The following is a 4,809-nucleotide window of genomic DNA, read 5'->3' on the forward strand; positions in this document are numbered from 1 at the left end:
TCCTCTTCTCTGTACCAGTCTATTTGTTATATGTATATAAACCTGTTCACATGTCCAGCACCCACGAATTAATGGTGCTTTAGAAATAAATAATAATAATGTCCTCCATGCTTCTGCTTTGTCATCTGTGTGCTAACTAAGGAATAAAGAGCAGGAATCCATCTGTAGCTGCCAGGATTCTCCTCCCACCAGCTCAGCATCTGTTGAAAATTAAGAAATAAAGCCTGCAGAGGGGAAAACTGGTGAAAATGCAGGAAAACAAGTCCTATAATGGCCAGAAAGTGTCATTCCTTATGCACAAACACAAGACTGGTTATTCGGAAACATTACTTGAAAGCACAACTAAAAAAAAAAACTAAAAAAAAAGTGAAGTTAAGTATTGCACCACCTGGTGTTCAAAGTGTGTATCAAATTGCATGTCCATCTAATAAGCTGAATGTTAATGGACCTATGTCCCCCCATCCTGTCCTCTGCACAGTTATCCTCTGTTCACTGTAAAGGACCAATGGGAATAGTTTCCTGTGCACGGACACAGAGATCTGGCTGTGGAGACTGAGCATGTGTGTCCTCTAGCACTTTTTTTATACTTATGCTATAAAATCCTATTCTACTGGAAAGTGAAAGCGGTATCCCAACAAGAGACGCAGTCTATAGATTTGTCATGTATGACACTTTATGGGATATTCCTATCAAAGGAAACCTGTGATGTCTTCCAAGTCTCCCAAACTGCTATTATCCTTCATTATGATGCAGGAACCAAAAGTTGATTGCTACCTGCAGTAAAAACATTTCTTACATCGCTGCTAGCAGTATGCAAATTGGCTGGAACTAGTCCAGAGGGGGGGGTCTATTGGCTGGGACTAGTCTGGAGGGGGGGGGCAGCGGCATCTATTGTCTGGGACTAGTCCAGAGGGGGAAGTGGGGATGCGCAATCTATTGGCCGCCAATACTAGTCCAGAGGGGGGTGGGCATCTATTGGCCGGGACTAGCCCGGCCTCATGTGCTATAATCATGCCCCCTCTTTGTGACTGAAGAAGAGTTCAATGTCCCTGTCATAGCTTTAGTGTAAGACGTCACTTGCTTCCCAAAATCTCCTGCACCGAGGCTGTGATGGGGACAATAAAGAAACATCCAATTCTAGTCACCTGAGCGCTGCTGCCAATCACAGGCTTTAGCAGTCTTGGGTCCTCCAAACGGAGCAGGCAGCACCGACCTCAGAGCGAACTGCGTTGGATTTATTTTTTAAATATATATTTTTTAGGAGCATCCATGCCTTACAAGAAATTCTCAAATCTGCTGAGATATTTTTCCTTTCTAAACACAAATTCTGTACTGAGCTTTATTGCAGATTTTGATGGTGAATCCTCAATAATTACGCCCCATGTAAACATATTGTAGCCTTACAATAGTGAGAGCATTAAAAGGCGTTGGAGCGAGTAACTGTTCTTCTTGTGCTTATTGCCCTTAAGATCATTCAATACAGAATAGAATATTAAGTCTTTACAGCAGACGGCGACTCGGGGCTAGAACCCTGGATCAAACCTAATTATGTTATTACTAGTTATATATTTAATATTACACTACTTATTGTACTACTGCAGTTATTAATTAATTTGTTTTTATTTTTATAAATGTGACTATTTGATATCGTTACTATTATTAACATCCTGCTATCTTATTACAGTATTATTCTTCTTTCCTATCACTACTAATACTACCCTATGCCTACATTGTTGATCCAGAAGAAGGCAAAAACCCCAGGACACCTTCAGCCAATTTGTGTCACAGGGGAAAAATTACTTCTTGACCCCGAGAAAAGGCGATCAGTCCTGGAACCCTGGATCAAACCTAATTATGATACTAATTATGTAATTACTATTATGGTATTAAATGTACTTCTATAGGTGTAACATTTTGTCTAATTTTACTGTAACCCTCAATGTTATGTGTATCGAGGAAATCGTCCAGCCCTTTTTGGAAAGCTGTTATAGTGTCTGCCATCACTACCTCTTGTGGTAGGGAGTTCCACAGTCCCACTGCTCTGACTGTAAAGAACCCTTTCCTGTTTAGGTGCCTTAAAAAATGGGAATATTCAAAATACACTTTTAACCCACTTCATTCTGTTGTTATTTACAGATGTAAGAAAAATGTAAGAGGTTTTAGTTGCATTAAAAAGCTTTGCAGGTTTTTTTGCTTTGTTTAACTATATAGATGTTCCATGAGAAGGCTCAATGGCTTCTGGAATGGGTACCCCTGGCATGGACTGGAATGACATTGGCATGGGTGTCTTCACAGGACTTTGATGAAATAGTCCTCCATTCTTACCCCCAGCTCATAGGTGGATCTGCCGGCTCTGCCATCCTCAGGGTCTTAACAAAATGTACTTTTTAGGACTGCGACTCTCATTTTACACTTACATCTGGAGGATGTGCAAGTCCACTAGCTGTAAGCTCTTGTGTTCTCCATAGGCCAAATTTTCCCTATTTAAAAAAAAAAAAAAAAAAAAATCCGGCCTCCTGCCACCCCTTAATAGCCGGCCATCTCTCACCTTTTTCCCCACTCCTATGACAACACTGTCATAAGTATGAGGAAATCCAACTGCCGGTAATGGTAGATTTATCATAGGCAAGTGCAAGATGTTGTTAAAAAAAAAAAATCCGGCCTCCTGCCACCCCTTAATAGCCGGCCATCACGCACCTCAGTATTTCATCATTGCCCAAGACAGCACCAAAAATTGGAGCTAAAATGAGCAGGAGGAAATCCTATTACCGGTCAGTGAAAAATGTTTGGCACATGCCTATGATTGGAATAAAGCGCAGATATTATGGCGCTTATTCTTACCGCCAGCCCATAGGTGGATCTGCTGGCTCCGTCATTCTCTGTGTCTTCATTCGGGGTCCCTCGACGTCTCCATGGTCACCTTCATTCTTGCAGCGTTTGTTCCAGTGATGTCCAGTCTTCTGATTTTCAGTCTTCCGGAGGCTCAGGTGGGCCGCTCGCTCTGATGACTATAGAGCTGGGGTCTGCTCAAGGGTTTCCAAGTTGACAAATGAAAATCCCTCAAACAATGCCTGGTCCTTTGTTGATATAGGTGCTGTGGCCTCTGCTGCTTCTAGTTTCTCCAGATGGAATGGTTTATGACGACAGGGAGGCTCAGATGGCTAAAAAGGAAAAAAGGAATTATAACATTAAAATTATGACTTTATATCAGAGTCTCCGTTAAAAACAAGTTGTGTTGATTGAAAACTAGTAAAAGAATAGACACAAAGATTTTAATACTAAGAAACCATATCTGCTCATATACTTACTACAGGGACGTATGGTGGAGGCAGTTTCAGGGCTTCCACAGAGACCCAGTCGATACGCTGAAAAAACCTGTGCTTTCTGATGTTACCGTTGGCTCCTAAGCGACTGGCAGGATCTTTCTGAAGGAGCTAATAAAGATAAAACCAAAATCCATGAATGTAAACTGGAGAGAAAATGATGACTACTATGCAGAGATGAGCAAATCCACTTGATGCAAACTGAATTTGTGTTGAATTTTTGTGAATCTGCTGAACCCGGTGAATTTCAACAATTTGTGATTTGCTTCTTGGGAATCACCTGAAATAATTGCAGCCAATTTTCATACAGTATTACTAAAAATTACATCAGTCAGAGAAGACTTATAGGACCTCTGATGTAAGCTGTCCAGGCTTCACCATAATGCTTTAAGGCAGGGGTCTCAAATTCGGCTGGGTATATGGGCCGCACATGGAAAAAATTTGAATTTGGGGGGCCGCATTCTTTGTTCAATGTGACATTTTTAGTGATACCATTTTTTTTTGTATACACCTTTTGAACATTTTTGCCGTGTTTATTTTTTTATGGCTTGGGTCGTTATGGATGTGGCGATAATAAACGTGCACTTTTTTGTGTTTACTTTAGTTTACATATAAAACAGCATTTTTAGTGCCCAATATTTTTTCATGCTTTATTTTATTTTTTATTTTTTTTACAATTTTATTTCCCCCAATTGGCCACATACAGTAATATTGTCTTACAATTAGCATCATATAGTAATAATGGAAAACATCTTGTAGTAATGTTCCCCATCCAAGTCCCCATCTTGTACTAATGTGCCCCATCCAGGTCCCCATCCTGTGGCTATGTGCCCCATCCAGGTCCCCATCCTGTGGCAACGTTCCCCATCCTGGCGCCCATCTTGTACTAATGTGCCTCATCCAGGTCCCCATCTTGGGGCTATGTGCCCCATCCAGGTCCCCTCTTGTGGCTATGTGCCCCATCCCGGTCCCCATGTTGTGGCTCTGTGCCCCCTGTGCTGTTCTTCACACACATAAAATAGAAAAAAAAAAAGATGATTCTCACCTGTCCTCCGTTCCCTCGGCGGCCTTCCTGCAGATGTGGCCCGCAGGCACCACAGAGTCAGACCCCTTGACGATCCCGACCTGGTCCAGGAGGAGCCGCCGACAGCAGCGCTGCATTGCCGCACAGAGACTGTCTCCCAGCACAGCATTTTCAATGTCAGCCGCCGGCCAATCAGAGGCCAGCAGCTGACATCTGCATATGGCAATGACGTCATACTCGCTGCGCCGACACGCAGATATCAGCTGCTGGCCTCTGATTGGCCAGCGGCTGGCATTGGAAATGCAGTGCTGGGAAACAGTCTCTGTGTGGCAATTCAGCGCTGCTGTCGGCGGCTCCTCCTGGACCAGGTCGGGATCATCAAGGGGTCTGTGCCTGCGGGCCGCATAAAGCAGCCTCAGGGGCCGCATGCGGCCCGCGGGCCGCGTGTTTGAGACCCCTGCT

The sequence above is a fragment of the Phyllobates terribilis genome, unplaced genomic scaffold (assembly GCF_046119375.1).
Source record: "Phyllobates terribilis strain yellow unplaced genomic scaffold, ASM4611937v1 Scaffold_79__1_contigs__length_6888602, whole genome shotgun sequence".
NCBI classification, from domain to species: Eukaryota; Metazoa; Chordata; class Amphibia; order Anura; family Dendrobatidae; genus Phyllobates; species Phyllobates terribilis.